The following is a 17,669-nucleotide window of genomic DNA, read 5'->3' as shown; positions in this document are numbered from 1 at the left end:
TGCACACCTTTGGACTGTGGAAGGAAACTGGAGCACCCAAAGGAAACACACGCAGACATGGAGAGAATATGCAAACTCTACACAGTCACCCGAGGAAGCGAACCTGGCTCTCTAGCACTGTGAGGCAGCTGTGCTAACCACTGAGCTACTGTGCTGCCCCAATATAGAGCTGAAGCAAGGTGGGAAGGATAGAAAATATTAAATAATTAACCTTGTCAGCCTGTAAAAGAGACTTCTTAGAGGAGTCCTCATTGAGAAATGGTAAGGGATTACTGGGATAAAATAATTCAGGATAAATGCTTTTACATAACTGGGCTGAGGGTTAAGATATAAGTTTGAAGTTTTGAAAGTCTGGTCTCGCACAGATTTCCTTACCCAATAGACTATCAAAGCTGGACATTCGTAATAAGAAAAGTGACTGATGCTTCAACACTAAATTTATTTCAGAAAGTGTTAGAATCTGCATTGAGTTGAAGACCAGATTGTTATTGTGGAAGGGTGGAATCAAATGAGCAGGAATACCTTCTTAACCTAAAACTGCTCTCTAATTTTCCATTTATCTCACTGTACCTTCATGGTTTACTCCATCCATTGCTGCAATAGCTATATCAGCACATTACTGCTGCCTTTGATGACCCACTGGCAAGAATTGTTTCCCTGGTATCTTTTACATTGCCAGCATCAATTTAGGAATACAAGTTTTTACTTTCAGCCATGATAGTCCTTTTCCCAATGGTGATGGGCTTCCAAAATCACGTAGCTGTATTTCCAAACCTGAATCAGCTTCATAGGATGCATTCGGCTGTTGAAACATGAGTTTTAATATAATATAATATAATATAATATCATATCCAGCCTGCAGGTAATGCCTTCCAACAGTTGGCATCTGAAATATCAGTGTTCAAAAGAATTTATATCGACACAGTGCTTATTATGTTGGTAAACACTGCAATGCTCTTCATTCAGGCATTTAAAAAACCAAGCTTCCATTCGCCTATCATGCCTGTATTTGCTAACTTGTGTTGGCTACCAGCTTAGTAATGTCTCAACTTAACAATTCTCATCCTTTGTTTTAAATTCATTCATGCCCCATGCCCTTCCTATCTCTGTAATCTCCTTCAAACCCATTACCCAAGAACATATCTGCACTTCACTAATTCCTGCCTTTTGAGTGGCATACCATGAATGGCACATCCACAACTGCCAAGACCCTAAGCTGTAAAATTTGCTTCCAAAATCTCTCTGCTTCAGTGGGGTAAATTTTACCAGAAATCTTTTGTTGCATTTCCTGCAGGTTTTCTTGCAAGTCCAGCTCATTAATTAGATACGAAGCCTTTTTTCCAACTCTAGCCCAATTCGCCCACTCACTGGAAGCCATTATTTGCCACTGCTGGGATGTCCCAGGATCCCTGGTGTCAGTGTCTTCCTGGAAGTCTAGCTGCACATCCGGTCAAGCCTTGACTGTCTGTCTCACTGCTGTGCTCTATTATGCATGAAGTGATGTCACTCCAGCTGAGTGTCCTCACCTTCCTCCTGGGAAGATTGACATTGCTCTCCCAGTTTGTCAGCCTCCATCACATCTCCTAACTACCTGCTCCAGCTGTTCAGAGCACAGCATGCAAGGATTATGTGCTCTTTCTGTATTAAATAAACAATAAGTCCCCGCCAAAACTGATTCAAGCATTTGAATCTCATCTTCAACAGGTCCACCATCTGCTCCATGATCACCCTGGCTGAAGAATGGGCTGTATTGTATCGGAACCCAGCCACAGTGTTGGGGGGTCAGGGGAGTAGGGTTGGTGGGTGGTGTAACAGAGTCATTATTCGTGATCATAGAGGATAACCCTTGTATCCTGGAACTATCCTTGTAAGGCATCTGGCTTTTGAAACGCAGCAAAATGTGGACTGCTCTTTTCCTGGAGCTTCAGAGGCTGAGGGATGACCTAATAGAGGTTTATAAAATCATGAGGGGCATGGATAGGATAAATAGACAAGGTCTTTTCTCCTGGGGTGTGGGATTCCAGAACTCAAGGGCATAGGTTTAGGGTGAGAGGGAAAAGATATAAAAGAGACTTAAGGGACAACTTTTTCACGCAGAGGGTGGTGTGTGTTTGGAATGAGCTGCCGAGGAAGTGGTGGAGGCTAGTAGAATCACAGCATTTAAAAGGCATCTGAATGGGTATATTAATAGGAAGGGTTTCAAGGGATGTGGGCCAAGTACTGGCAAATGGGACTAGATTAGATTAGAATACCTGGTCGGCATGGACAAGTTGGACTGAAGGGTCTGTTTCCATGCTGTACATCTATATGACTCTAAATAAAGTTAAAAATCACACAACACCAGGTTATAGTCCAACAGGTTTAATTGGAAGCACACTAGCTTTCGGAATGACACTCCTTCATCAGGTGATGTTTAGGTTGATTCTAATCTAAAAAGTGAGAAAACAGAATTTTACATTAATTCATGCAGTTATTGAGCTCAGAGTTTTACATGAATTCATGCAGTTTTTGAACAAAGTACAATGTAACTTTGCAAGTACAAATTCACCCCACAAAATATATGGATCTTTGTCTGCATGTGTGTGTCTGGGGTGGGGGGTTGTGAGTGTCTGTGAGAGAGTGTATATGTGTGTGCATGAGTGTAGAGTGGTCTAAGTCTCTGAGACGATGCCTGTGTGGGTGTGGGAGTGTATGTGTCTGTAAGGGCGTGTGTGAGTGTCTGTATATATGTTTGTCCATGTGTATGTGTGTGTATAGGAGTGTGTATGTGTGTGTGTGCGTGTAGGAGTGTCTGTGTGTGTGTATTGTGCAATGGTGGTAACCTGTAATGTAACATGAACCCAAGGTCCCGGTTGAGGCCCTCCTTATGGGTACCAAACTTAGCTATCAACCTCTGCTTGGCCACTTTTCGCTGCTGCCTGTCCCGAAGTCCGCCTTGGAGGATGGTCACCCGAAGGTCCGAGGTCGAATGTCCTGGACTGCTGAGGTGTTCCCCAACTGGGAGGGAACACTCCTGTCTGTTGATTGTTGTGTGGTGCCCATTCATCCGTTGTCATAGCCTTTGCTCGGTTTTCGCAATGTACCATGCCTCAGGACATCCTTGCCTGCAACGTATAAGATTGACAATGTTGGCTGAGTCACATGAGTACCTGCCATGTACAAGGTGGGACGTGGCCCCACGCATAATGGTGGTATCTATGTCCACACTCTGACATGTCTTACAGCGCCTACCATGACAGGGTTGTATGGAGTTGTCCTGAGAGCCGGGCAGCTTGCTACGAGGCAGCTTGCTACGAACAATGATTTGTTTGAGGTTTGGCGGTTGTTTAAAGGCAAGCAGTGGAGGAGTGGGGAAGGCCTTGGCAAGATGCTCATCCTCATTGATAATGTGTTGCAGGTCACGAAGAACATGGGGACACGTGGGGACACATCCCACTTTGTATGTGGCAGGTACTCATGTGACTCAGCCAACGTTGTCTATCTTATACGTTGGATGTCCTGAGGCATGGTACATTGTGGAAACCGAGCAAAGGCTATGACAATGGATGAATGGGCACCGCACAACAATCTACAGACAGGAGTGTTCCCTCCCAGTTGGGGAACACTTCAGTGGTCCAGGACATTCGACCTCGGACCTTCGGGTGACCCATCCTCCAAGGCGGACTTCGGGACAGGCAATAACACAAAGTGGCCGAGCAGAGGCTGATAGCTAATTTCGGTACCCATAGGGAGGGCCTCAATCGGGACCTTGGGTTCATTCACATTACAGGTGACCACCAAAAAACTATACACACACACACACAGACACTCCTACACACACACACTCTCTCACACACACACAGGCACTCCTATACACACACATGCACACGGACACACATATACACAGACACGCACACAGACACTCACACACACCCCTACAGACACACATACTCCCACACTCACACACGCACCCCCTCACAGAGTTAAGACACTCTACACTCACTACACACATATATACACTCTCTCTAACACTCACAACCCCAAACCCAGACAGACAGACACACACACACCGACAGACAAAGACCCACATGCACACATATATTTTGTGGGGTGAATTTGTACTTGCAGGGTTACATTGTACTTTGCTCAAAAACTGCATGAATTCATGTAAAACTCTGTTATCTCACTTTTTAGATTAGAATCAAACTAAACATCTTGGCATAGACAGAGAACACAGGGGGCTAATACCTTCAACATATTGTCTGGCTAATGCCCATTGTTACAGCTAACCTGAGAATACAACTTTAAAAAAAAAGGTTATGTGATTTACACATGAAAGAAGTGAAACTATCATGGTATTTGAACAGATGAAAGACTTCTCCCAATAGCTCAGATCCTCCAACCCTGGCAACATCCTTGTAAATCTTTTCTGAACCCTTTCAAGTTTCACAACATCCTTCCAATAAGAAGGAGACCAGAATTGCACGTAATATTCCAGCAGTGGCCTAACCAATGTCCTGTACGGCCGCAACATGACCTCCCAACTCCTGTACTCAATACTCTGACCAATAAAGGAAAGCATACCAAACGCCTTCTTCACTATCCTATCTACCTGGGACTCCACTTTCAAGGAGCTATGAACCTGCACTCCAAGGTCTCTTTGTTCAGCAACACTCCCTAGGACCTTACCATTAATTGTATAAGTTATATTTTGTGGGGCGAATTTGTACTTGCAGGGTTACATTGTACTTTGCTCAAAAACTGCATGAATTCATGTAAAACTCTGTTTTCCCACTTTTTAGATTAGAATCAATCTAAACATCATGGCATAGATAGAAAACACAGGGGGCTAACACCTTCAACATATTGTCTAGCTAATGCCCATTGTTACAGCTAACCTGAGAATGCAACTTTTAAAAAAAGGTTTTGTGATTTACACATAAAAGAAGTGAAACTATCATGGTATTCAAACAGATGAAAGACTCAACAGACAATCAAGGTATTTTTCAATGTATAATTTCAGTTACATCACACTGTAAATTTTTGCTATAAATTCTGTGCCTTAGAATTGTGTCCTCCACTATCACCTAATGAAGGAGTGTCGCTCCGAAAGCTAGTGTGCTTCCAATTAAACCTGTTGGACTATAACCTGGTGTTGTGTGATTTTTAACTTTGTACACCCCAGTCCAACACCGGCATCTCCAAATCATGATTCTATATAGACATTATGAAACTCCCAGTGTACCTGTCACACAGTTCTAAGAAATGGCACTGATGATCACAGGCTACTTGGATGTTAATGGTTTGGAAGTCTTTTCTAATGGGGTACTCAGCTACATTTGAAATGGTCCTGTGGTGGGTGTACTGTCTATCGCACCCTGCGCAGGAGGAAGCCAGCTATATTGCCAATACCAATGCCCAAGCTGTACACTGACCATGTCATGTGGCCACGAGATGAAGAGCTGTGATCTTTGTGTCAAAGGGCAATGACAGCTGTGTCATTAAATATTATGAAAGCAGAGGTAGAAAGATTCTTGTTAGGCAAGTGAATCAAAGCTTATCAGTGGTAAAAAGGGAGTGAAATTTGAAATGAATACAGGTAAGCCAATTTCTTATTGAATGGCCGATACTACTTTTGGGACCAAATGTCTGCTTCTGCTCCTATTTTCTATATCCTTGCCCTTTAGCTAAAAAGCTACCACAGAGATTGGGTGCTAAGCAAGTAAGCACAAAGTGAAGCACTAAGAAATGAAACTAAGAGCCCTAAAGCATTTCCTGTGTAGATGTGTGAGATGGATGTGATTCCCTGGGTGAACAGTGATCTGACAGGACCTTGCAAGTCAAAGATATACCTGAGCTCTAAAGTAAAGAGCTGAAATGGATTGTGAGTTGGTCCAACGTCAGCAATGCTGATGTTGTGATGCTGATGGTTTGCTGATGCTGACTTCAGTTGATGAACATATTGAGGACATTGTTTATGGAGCATTCAAAGACATATTGATGGAAGAGCATTAAAAATGGAGAGACGGAGAAAACAGTAGCAAACTATTGTTGCCAGGTAACCGCTCTGGTTTTAATATTGGGAATTGAGTGCCTTCTAGACATTTGGGAGAGGAGGAGTGAATCATGACTTGCGTAGAAATATGGTGCAATTAGCTATTAATGAGATCTGAATGTATGGAAATAAAGTAGCTTGTGCTCATTAGTCAGATTCATGTCCCATGTATAAAAACTTATTTCTGATGGCCTCCACAATGTTTTAAGGCTTGCTGAATTTTCTCTGAAACTTCATCTTAACGAACAGTCTTCTCCCTATATGTGGGACATTCAAGTGTTCAGAGAAAGTGGGCTAAGCCAGGGAGATGATTGCTCATTACTGAAGCAACTTTTGGATTTCTCCCAAAAAACAATTGGTATGGCCTGTAGCCCCCAACTATTTGCAATGAATTCTTTGCTTGGACTGTCCAAGCCAAGGCAGATATTGACTTACAACTTATGTTGGTCCACTAAACTTTTATCATCCATCACTGTATGATTTATTTTACGGATTCCATACCAAAGGGACTTATTCCTGCAGTGTTCATTGTTACAATGTTCATGTTTTCACAAGTATCCATAAATTCACAATGTACAAATTGTCAGTTGGAAATTTAGCCAGTTCCCCTAGTTTGGATTGTATCTATTTCTCCATTACCTTATGTTCATGTGGACTGGATAAATCTAGTCACAATATTTATTAAGTGCAAAATTATTTTTTTTCTATTCATTACATTGAAGTATGTTGTGACAAATTTTAAAATGTCTATTTCCACAAGGAGCTTCATTGTTGATCATGATGATGTTCTCCTTTCCTTTTTACATATTTCACATTTACCTCTGATCACCTTCAAATGTTTATTGTATTCATTCTTTACTTGAATTTTTAATCTATGAGAAAATGGATGCACAAACAGCCAATATAATTTAAGGTAACTAGCATTTCCTCCTTTAAACTTCTTTCTCCTGATACCAATAGCACCTGTTAAATATTTTGTTTAGGAGATTGACCTTGGTTAATGGAATACAAAAATAGCTGGATTTGTAAACTCTAAATCCACTGATTTCATAAAAACAACTACTATGAATGCTTCATATACATTTAACATGTTTTTTTCTTTTGTAATTTTTGTCCATAAATGTTTATAAATGATCAAAACCTTCATCAGTGTCTATTTCTAGAGGGTCCAGCTTGGTTTTCCTTTTGGGAAGATTGTAACAGTTGTCCATATCTCTATTTACATGTTTTCATTAATGATAAGTTTGAGCTTCACAGAACATGGGTAATAATTCAGAAGCCCAAGTTGATCAGGAGATGTGGATTCAAATTTCCACCTAACATCGTCTGACATTCAAATTTAAATAGTTAATAAATCTGAAAGTTTCTCTCAGTAGTTGTGTTATGAAGCTCTCATATTTTTGTAAAAACGCCATCTTTGGGTCTTATGCCTGTACCTCTGAACCAGAAGATCTTAGTTCTTGTACGGCTCGGCAAAAGTAAGGACTGCAGATGCTGGAGATTAGAGTCGAGAGTGTGGTGCTGACAGCAGGTCAGACAGCATCCAAAGAGCAAGAGAGTCGACGTTTCGGGCAAAAGCCCTTCATTAGGAAGCACTGACTCTCCTGCTCCTTGGATGCTGTGCTTTTCCAGCACCACACTCTCGACACTTATTTCTAGTACTACCTGTTCTGAAGGTGTGTTATAACATGTCTGTGCAGGTTATGTTAAAAACATATGTGGTTTATCTCCTTCACCTATGTGGTCTGGTCTGTGTATGGCATCTGACCCACAAAAATGTAGGTGTGTCTGAGTGAACCACTGAAATTACCTAGCAAGCCAAGCTGTTGTACCAGACTGCAACAGGAGATATGCAACACTGGCATAAAGACTTTAAAATGTGGCACTTTGTGACCATATTCCAGTCAGTATCAGTCAGTTCTGTCAGGAAAGGAGAGAAGAAAAAAATGTGCTTCTTAAAGTAACTGTAACAGTAACTGTTTAAAAATGTATTCAGAAGCCTGCCAAACTGCCAGTAGGCAGACAATATCTGACTAGGCAAAAGTGAGGACTGCAGAGGCTGCAGATCAGAGTCTAGATTAGAGTGGTGCTGGAAAAGCACAGCAGGTCAGGCAGCATCCGAGGAGCAGGAAAATCCTGATGAAGGGTTTTTGCCAGAAACGGCAATTTTCCTGCTCCTCGGATGCTGCCTGACCTGCTGTGCTTTTCCAGCACCACTCTAATCTAGAAAATATCTGACAGGCTCACTGCAGCTAAATAGTTAAGTTCTGCAATAGCGATTGTTTATTCTAAACTCTAAACATTTTGTTATCATACTGTTAATTGTCTCCTGTAATGAATGATCTAAAACATGTGTTGATTGTACACAGAGTCAGAAACATCTGTACACATGCAACCACTAAATTATTCTTGAGAAGAATTAGCACCACTGCGTACCCCAATAATGCAACTGGACCTGGAATTGCGAGAAACTCAGGGATCAAAGACAGCTCTATTTACTAACAAACACAACAGTACTAAAAACAAATTGCATCTCTGCTGCACCTAAAGAAAACTAAAATCTTCCCAAGACAAACCATAAGAATTGCCAAAAGACATCGAGCCATATAAGGCTAACGGAAATGAAATATAATATCAGAATTGATTTTAATTTCCTATTCAAATCCTGGAAGTTTGGAAAATGTGGCAGTTGTCAAGAGGAATCAGACAGAGGTCTGTTGATTTATCTAATCCCTTTCCGATGTTGACAGATTTGCTGTGTACTTCTAATTTTTCCTGTTTTCATTTGAACTTATAAACTACATTTGTGATGAAATACTCCTGCTTGAGGGGAATTTTGGGCGGGTTAAATTCCTGGAACAGACGACATTAAGAAGTGCAAATATTACCTCATTGGCTGCTGCAGTAAATTTAAATAATACATAATTACATATGTTATATAAACCTATTATTTTACACTCTAACGTAATAACTTACAGTCCCGATGAAAACGTCCTTCTAGCATTGCCAAAAAACACCATGTATTTAATATCCCTGAACAATGGATGATAAGATGTTGAAAAGAAAGATGCACTTCTAAATTAAGTTTGGATTGAGCAAACTGGAAATTGCCATTAATACTCCCATGTGAACTGTAGGTTTCCTTGCCGTTCAGCTATTAGAATGGTGGGAGGTGGGGGTGATACATGAAAGTTTCAATTTTACAGAAAATGGTCATTAATCACAAACGCAAATTCTACTTGTCTTTCCAACAAATGTTGGCTAGCCTGCTGAGTCTTTCCTGCACGTTTCTCTTCTAATTGCCTGTATTTGCAGTATTTCATTTTGCATGAAAGTTCAATTGCTTTACTGGAAATTCTTGAGTACAAATATAGATATAGATTTGATTGCAGATTCTGTTCTAAGTGCTGAGTTATCAGAAAAAAAAACTTTGCTAATAAGCCATGTGGGGTGGACAAAGTTAAAAATCACACAACACCACGTTATAGTCTAACAGGTTTATTTGGGAACACTAACTTCCAAATAAACCTGTTGGACTATAACATGGCGTTGTGTGATTTTTAACTTTACTCATAAGTGATAATCTGCAATTTTCACATCCTGAGCAAGGGTCTTCGGACCCGAAACATTAAGTGATTTCTCTTCACAGATGCTGCCAGACCTTCTGAGCGTTTCCAGCAATTTCCGTTTTTGTTTCCCATTCCAGGTCCTAACTTAGTGTCATAATTCTAATCACTCAATGAAAATAGAGACATTGCTAGTTAGTTTTAGTTTCAAAAGCCCCATATAATTTCATCAATCAGAATCCAGCTTTTCAAAAGAGATGATAAATATACAAAATTTTGCATTAAACAATATGCAATCGCCTGCTTTTCCTTTTTTAAGCGGGGAAAGGGGAAATAAAAGGTTTAGTCATTTGATTGACAACAAAACTCCCATCAATTTGGACTCTGGCACTGGCTCTCTGGAGTGAAGACGTCATCGCTGCCAGGAACTCAGATGATTTCGCCTCGCGGGCTGTTCCAGGGAGCGGTCTGTCCCCCCACCAATCAGCGCTTCCGGTGCCAAGCAACCCTACAGGCACACCGCGTGCATGCGGGGGGAGCGAGGCGGCAGACGGAACAGCCGGGAGGGGGGCGCGGCATCCCACAACAGAACTTGCCGCCCCCTTCCTCGCTTCCATTGGCCGAAAACGCCCGGGGGGCGGGCCGGCTCCGGGAGCAGGCCGTCGGCCGATTGGTCGAACCGGCTGTCAATCCCGGTCAGCGCGGTAGGTTGTCGTGCCTCTGACGCGGGGGGAGGGGAGGTCACTCTTTTGCTGTTTTCCTAAAAAAAAATCTTGTCGTGGCGAAGTGCGTCAAAAAATATAATCGAATCGGCAGGTTTTTAAAAGACGTTTTGTTTGAGGTGAAAAGAGGATCAAATATCGCCGCGTCCGAGGCCTTGACGGGATTAAGAATGTCCCAGCTGTAGGTCGAGGTGTCAGAAAGTTGGGGCTGTCAGTCTGGAAAGTTTTATTGCTGCAGGTACAATGTGTCTTGTATTTTATTCTTATTTGCAGCAGGCCTCGTCAGCAGAATGCCAAGCTGAAAGTTTTACAGTAAGTGTGGAGTGACTAAATAACAACAGGTGGGCATCGAGTGGAGCATTTTGACAGGTAAGTGATAATTGAAAGCCTCTGGAGTTTTATTTTGGTCTCCAAGGCTGCTGAGTCTGATCCAGTCAGTGTGGCGCAGCAGGGTTACGGCAATTATTGATTTCAAAATAAAAGCGTACAAGGCTGTCCGACTTGTGTTTTAGAGTCCTTTTGGAAGCGCAGCCTGATCCGAGGTAAATGGACTGCTAACACCTGACTCACATTCTCTCCACCCCCCCCCCCCAAAAACACAAAATATAGGAGGTATCACTTGCGAGTTGAAATATTGTCCTTCAGCGACCGCGAACAGGAAGTGGGGTTGCTGTGTTAAAGGGAAGAGTTGTGGACGCATGGTGAATGTGTTTATCAGCTTCTGGTGAAGTCTTGGTGCTTAAATGGTATTTTATCACAGAGTAGTGCATTTACTTTGTATTTATTGCGTGCAAATGTAATCTTTATGCTGCCTATAACCCTTCAACAAAGCATCATTTATGAAAACTGTTGTGTTTAAAATCCAAACTTAACCATAGATCCCTGATGAAGGGCTTTTGCCTGAAATGTCGATTTTCCTCCTCCTCGGATGTTGCCTGGTCTGTGCTTTTCCAGCACCACTCTAATCTTTACATAGACCATTCTACTTAATTATGGGATTCTGATTCAGCATGTGGAATTATTTTTTGTATAGCTGCATAGAATTTGAATGAAATGTTAACCAGATTTAATCTCAGTCAATGTGGGTTATCATTGAAATGCTTTATGTAAAGGAAATAACTACTGTAAACCTGGAGGTGTTGTCCTTTATGACAAGGGTGGGCTATTTGCTAACTTTGATAAATGATTCTCAACTGGACAGGCACGATGTTGTCATGATGTTTATTGGTTGATCTTCAACATTTTTTCATTTAATCTGTTACACATGTGTTTTCCCCAATCACTATGTGTATTCAAAACAGTACTAAAATGATGGAGGATTCTGGTAACCCTCTGTCTTGCTCATTATGTAGTCAATAGCTACTTAAACTTTGGGTATTAAAATATCAGTTCAATGTAGCAGTGTGGAATCACCCCTGTCACTTGTGGTTATAATGTATGATTGAACATAGTTTTATATCAAAATCATTAAATCTGCAATAATACTGCTTGGATTTGTTTCACTTCTCAACAAATTCACAGTATTGCTCATTTACTGATGCTTTAGTTTCTGTCTGTGATACAGAAAGTGCCATACAACTCTATAACGTTATGAGTAGCTAACATGTGAGTAGATTCTTTCAAAGTCTATGCGGTGTTTGGCATCACCAATTTTTAATTCCTCGAATATTGGGGGAAAATTCATTTTGTTTTCAAGAATCTGAGAAAATATTTGCTGAGGTCAGCTAAATCTGGCACTGTATTAGATTAGATTAAACAATGCATTAAAGATAACATTGATACCATTTGCAGAATAGTTTATGAAAAACAGTAAAACAAAACAAACACAGTACGCTGAAGGACTGTTTTTCTCTGTGCATAGAATACATTTTTGGAGAACCAAAAATCAGGATCATCTTTTCCCTACCTTTTAACTTAGTGATTTTTCTGCTGTCAGTTACTGTTGTAAGACTTTTTTATATGACCTGTCCATTTGACCAATTTTCTGCCTAATGATTTTGAGATGTTTATTTGTTTGTTTATTTATTTATCTTATCCATTTAAGTTTTTGTCTACCAGTTTACACTATATCAAAGTTATTTCTTTCTGCCTTTCAGCATTAAAGTGTGATAAAGGTGTATTGAGAAAAGTCTTGAGAGAGAAGAAAAGTTCTGTAGACGTCAGCTGAGGCAATCAGGTAAATTGTACTAATACACCACCTCATCATGAATGTTTCTCTCAGTTCCTAGCACTAAATACTATAAATAGTTTAAAATACTGCCTGTTTAAAATGCATCAAGATTATTACTAAAAACAGCATGAACTGTGTATATTTTTATAATGTAAATTTAAGAATTTGGAACATAGTTTTGTTTGAAAGGAGGAAGCACAGTTCAGAATTCTGTGAACTTGGTCTGTTAAGTGGGTAGTCCTGAGTGAGTGTAACTTCAGTTTTCCCACATTTTGAAGCTGAATTTTAAGCAAACTGATTTTGAAACCAGAAGCAGAAGGTGTGATATTTTGGTTGGTTTACAAGAATGAGGAAGGATACTCCATTTTAGAGGTCATGTACTGATAGTGATTTCAAAAGACCAAATTTGTAACAGCACCTTGTGAATAGGAACATCCTAATATTTCCAGTTCTTTAGAAATGGGGAAAAATATTTTTCTATGTAAGTTAAATGTTTACTTCCTTATTAATAACATTAGCTGCAGTGAGATACATCTCCTGGAAGTAGTTTAAAAGCTGCAGCTATTTCAAGATAATCAAAAATTGTGTATGTGAAGACTTGTTTCTTTCACAGTATTGTGATGTTAAGTTTTCTTTCATATGTACATTTTCTTGTTTAGTTTAGAGTTTGGATTTTGAAACTAGTGGCAGAGGATTTCCTGGCTGTATGTGTACGGAGAGATTTTATAATTGTCAGTATTCCTGGAAATGCATTTTAAACAAAACTCAGTATGGGACTGAGTTCCTGGAGTGCACATGGGAATTTGTTTGCATTGAGAGAGTTTTATCAGCTGACAGGGTATATTAAGCTGCTTTCAACTGGAAAGATTATGAATTTCTTGTTTTAATTTATTGGGAGAATGCACACAGCTTGGACAGCTTGGGGTTCATTTTGCAGAACTTCTGATTGAGGCTGGATGTATGAAACAGTTCTGGAAAAAAGTTAACTCGGAAAAGTTAGGAAATAGATTACTTTAGTATAAAGAAGTTAGTTTGAAAGATCCAGACCTGCGTGTTTGATTAGATAATGAAGGAATTATTCAAAACTGAGGAAATCTAATTTCAGTTGTGTGAATACTTAAAGAATAGGCTGCCAAATTCTCAAGACTGCAAATTGAAAGAAACAGTTAACATTCTACCTGTAGAAGGGGTAGAATAGCAAATTGTCTTTGGTGTTTTAGTACTGTGAAGTGTTGATGTTGGGAGAAGTGGAATTGTATTTTACTCTGTTTGAAAATATTTATTGTTATGTTATTTGTGAATAGCTTGGTTTATTCTATTTTATCTTCTGTTTCATTGTTAATACCGGACTTGTAGCATTGCGTGCTTTTTGTGAATGACACCCTTTTCAAATTAAAAAAAAAATCAAACCAGATTTCAGCCTAGGATCTGATATTATAACTGGACATATCAGTTCAGATTATAATGGTAAAACATTATTCAAGTATGTCTCCATCCCCTGCAGCCTTTTATTTAATTCTCTTTGTATGTTCCAGATGTGTTTGGGGCATGTATTTTGATCACTTCTTAGAAAAAGGGGATTACATTACCCCATGCAGTTGGTATAGTTGTATATTCTGGCACTGTGTGTTGCCTCCATTTAGTATAATATGCTGATATTGTGGCAACATACTTTTAAAAATAATACTTCTGTGTTAATTGTTAGATATCTTGTGCACTACTTCCATTTTGCCTCTAATTACCATTCATTTCATAGTTCAATGTTAAAATAGAAAACTGCTTGTGGGAATTAAATTAGTGAGTGCATTGCAACCATACCAATTTCAAATTGAAATCTATTCTGCATATTTAGAATTTTAATGCGTCATAGAGCATAGACCACCCAAGCATTTGAGTCTGGTGAACCTAGAAACCTAATGTTCTATCTTCCCAGTCATTGGCATTTTAGTTTTAATAAGAGGTATGTTTTATATGTTAGAACCTTTGTTTCTCTTGTTCTGCCGAAGAGACATGAGAATTAACAGCTTCACCATTATTTAACTGTTCCAAGCCATATGTGCAGCCCTCTAAATTATATTGTTTAAAATAATTCAGTATTTAAAGTCAGTCAGAATTAAAGCTTAGTGAATAAACTGCTGTGTAAGAGTACCTAGTCAAAATTGTTCTCTGCTAGACAGATAGAGAGACACAAAATAATAGCAATTGAAAACAATTTTTTGAGTTGAAATTAAAATGTTGGTAAAGTTCCCAATGTTTATTACGACAGTCTTTGAAGCATAACAAAATGTTCAATTGATTTTTCAGTATTCTTATTTGACATGAATCTAAATTAGCTTTTATTTGTTACCCCTATAAAAGTGTGAACATTATATCTTGAGTTGAAAAATGTAGTGCTATGTTTTATAATTTCCCGAAGTTTGAGTAGTGCTTAGGGTTTCCTCCATCACAAATCATTAATTTAAGTTTAAAATGGGTAAGGATACAATGCGATTGTAAATGGTACTAAGTAAAACAAGGTTCTCATTTACAGTTTCCTAAAGTTAAATACTAATCTGCTGGTTGATGTGAACAAAACCAAAGTGAAAAGTCTGGAAGCATTAAAACTATGTTTTTATAACTAATAAACAAAATAAAATAATTCATTGAAGATGAAAAATTGTTTACTGGAAGTGGTAGCTAGAGGCAAATGAAATTGCCAGGAATACAATCAGTTGTCAACTCCATGTGGATTTATTTTTAATCAGCCTGTTTTAGTTATGTTATTGCACACTTCTGGGGCAGGTGGGACTTAAACCCAGGGTTCCTGGGTCAGAGGTAGGGGCACTGCTGATGTGCCACAAAAGCCCTTTGCCAATCTTATGTATAATGTATTTCTTTAGTAAGACAGGCCTTCAGGACTAATTAGGTCATCCCTGCCTTTTTGCCTGCATGATTGCAAAGTTGAGAATTGCTGAAAGGCAGCATGTTAACCACAGTGCAGTTGTATAAGAAAAGTAAAACCGAAAGGAGAACATTTCAAACCAGAAACTTAACTTTACAATCTTAACACAACACGATTAATCATCAAAGATTATGAAAACATTGTTACTTTTGCTGTGAGATCACAATATATTTATATGGGATTGGAATTTGGATTTTGGAAAATAAAAATAATTTTAATTTGATAGTAATACTATAATTCTTAGTCTCATTGCATAATTAAATATTCAGTATTGATAAACGATGTTTAACACCTGTGTTCAAGTGAAGGGAGAGTATTTAAAAAAAATAATCTGAGTTCTAAGAATTTTGGCCGAACAACAATATAGGTCTAACTCGGATGGTGTTTAACTTGGAGAGAATCTTGCAGGTGGTGGTTTCACATGCATCTGCTCCTCTTTGTCCTTTTAAGATGGTAGAGGTCATGAAGCAGAGGTTTGGAAGGTACTGCCAAAGAGACTTAGTGAGTTGCTGCGTGTAGGTAGTACATACTACCTTGTATTGCTACATTATGTTGGTGTTGAAGAGAGTGACTGTTGAAGATGGGGTTAGGATATCAGTGAGGGGGCTACTTTGTCCTTGATGGTGTCAAGCTTCATGAGTGTTGGCACTTTATTCATCCAGGCAATTGGAGAATATTCCTAATTGTGATTTTTCAAGTAGTGAACAAGCACTGGGGAGACAGGTTGAATTCCTAACCTCTGACTTGTTCTCATAGAGACAGTATTGCTCTGGGAGTCGATCCAGTTCAATCTGTAGCCAATGGTAACCTTCAGAATGTTGTTAGAGGGGCATTCAGTTATATTGGTATTGTTGACTGTCACAGGGTGATGGTTAGATTTGCTCATTGAAGCTGGGCATTGCCAAGCATTTGCGTGATATGAATGTTACTTGGTACTTATCAGCCCAAGTCTAGATATTGTCCTCGTCTTCCAGCATATGGATAAGACTGCTTCACTATCTGAGGAGACATGAATGGTCCTGAACATGGTGCTGTCATCAATGAATGTTCCCCACTTCTGACCTCATAATGGAAGATAATTGTGCTTATGACATAACAACATTGTGCCTCAAGATCCCTCCACTTCCTCAATGGAAGTGTCCCTACCTCTGAGCCAAGAGATCCAGGTTCAAGTCCCACCTGCTTCAGATGTGTGTCATAATATATCTGAACATGTTGCTTGAAAAGAAATTCTCCTTAATTTTAGGGAGCTGTTGTGGCACAGTGTAACGTGCCTACCTCTTAGCCAGAAGTCCAAGTCCCATCTTCAGAAGTGTGCAATACATCTGAACAGATTGATTGATTGGAAAATGTCTGAATTGAGGAAGGGGCTCTTATGGTGCAATGGTGATGCCCTTCTGCATAATACAATATGTCTGGACAATATTTTAAAATAAACAATGTGCATTGAGAAACTTGTCTGCAGAGATGTCCCACATGATTGACTTCCAACAATCACAGCCATCTTCTTTTGTGTAAGATATCATCCTAACCAGTGGAGTCATTTCCATTGATTCCAGTTTTGCTGGGGCTCTTAGATGTTAGACTTGGTGAAAAGCAGTCTTGAAGTTCAAGGCCAGTCCCGCTTTCCTCACTTCTGGAGTTTGTTTTTTTTTCTGTCCATTTTTGTAATGAGGTCAATAGCTTAGTGGTTCTGGCAGAATCCAAAGGAACCATCAGTATTCACGTCATTTCTTTGCAAGTGCCACTTGAAAGCAGTATCATTTAATAATGCTTTCCGTCGCTTTGATAATTGAGAGTACACTGATAGGGTGGTAACTGTAAAGTTTGGATTTGTCCTACTTTTTGTGGACAGGACATAACAACCTGGGCAAGTTTCCACATACTCAGGCAGATGTCAGTGTTGTAGCTCACTGGAACACTTTTGTCTAGGGATGTGGCAGGTTCTGGAGCACAAATCCTAAGTACTATTGCTGAAATACGGTCAGGCCTATAACCTTTGCAATGGCGAGTGCTTCCTGATCATCTTGATATTGATATTGTGTAGAGTGAGTTAAATTAGCTATCAAATGGAGTCAATGATGTTTGGATCTCAGATGGAGGCTAAGAAGGATCATCCATTCAACAATACTGGCTGAAGATGAATGTACAGTGGAACCTCGATTATCTGAATACCAATTATTTGAAAATCAGATTATCCGACGGAGATCTCGAGATCCCGATAGAAACATTACAT

The 17,669-nt window shown here is 39.5% G+C and overlaps 1 protein-coding gene across 1 annotated transcript in view; it reads left to right on the top strand.

Moving 5' to 3' along the window:
• The first annotated feature begins 10,317 nt into the window (after positions 1-10,317).
• stat3 (signal transducer and activator of transcription 3 (acute-phase response factor)) overlaps positions 10,318-17,669 on the top strand; it is a 49,640-nt gene continuing 42,288 nt past the window's right edge. The window contains exons 1-2 of the mRNA XM_043674978.1: positions 10,318-10,560; positions 12,419-12,498. The gene's annotated coding sequence lies outside the window, so the exon portion shown is untranslated. The remainder of the gene's footprint in view (positions 10,561-12,418; positions 12,499-17,669) is intronic.

Source organism: Chiloscyllium plagiosum, chromosome 33, assembly GCF_004010195.1.
Source record: "Chiloscyllium plagiosum isolate BGI_BamShark_2017 chromosome 33, ASM401019v2, whole genome shotgun sequence".
NCBI classification, from domain to species: domain Eukaryota; kingdom Metazoa; phylum Chordata; class Chondrichthyes; order Orectolobiformes; family Hemiscylliidae; genus Chiloscyllium; species Chiloscyllium plagiosum.
Note: the sequence above shows the minus strand (reverse complement) of the source record. Positions and strands in the feature narration are given on the sequence as shown.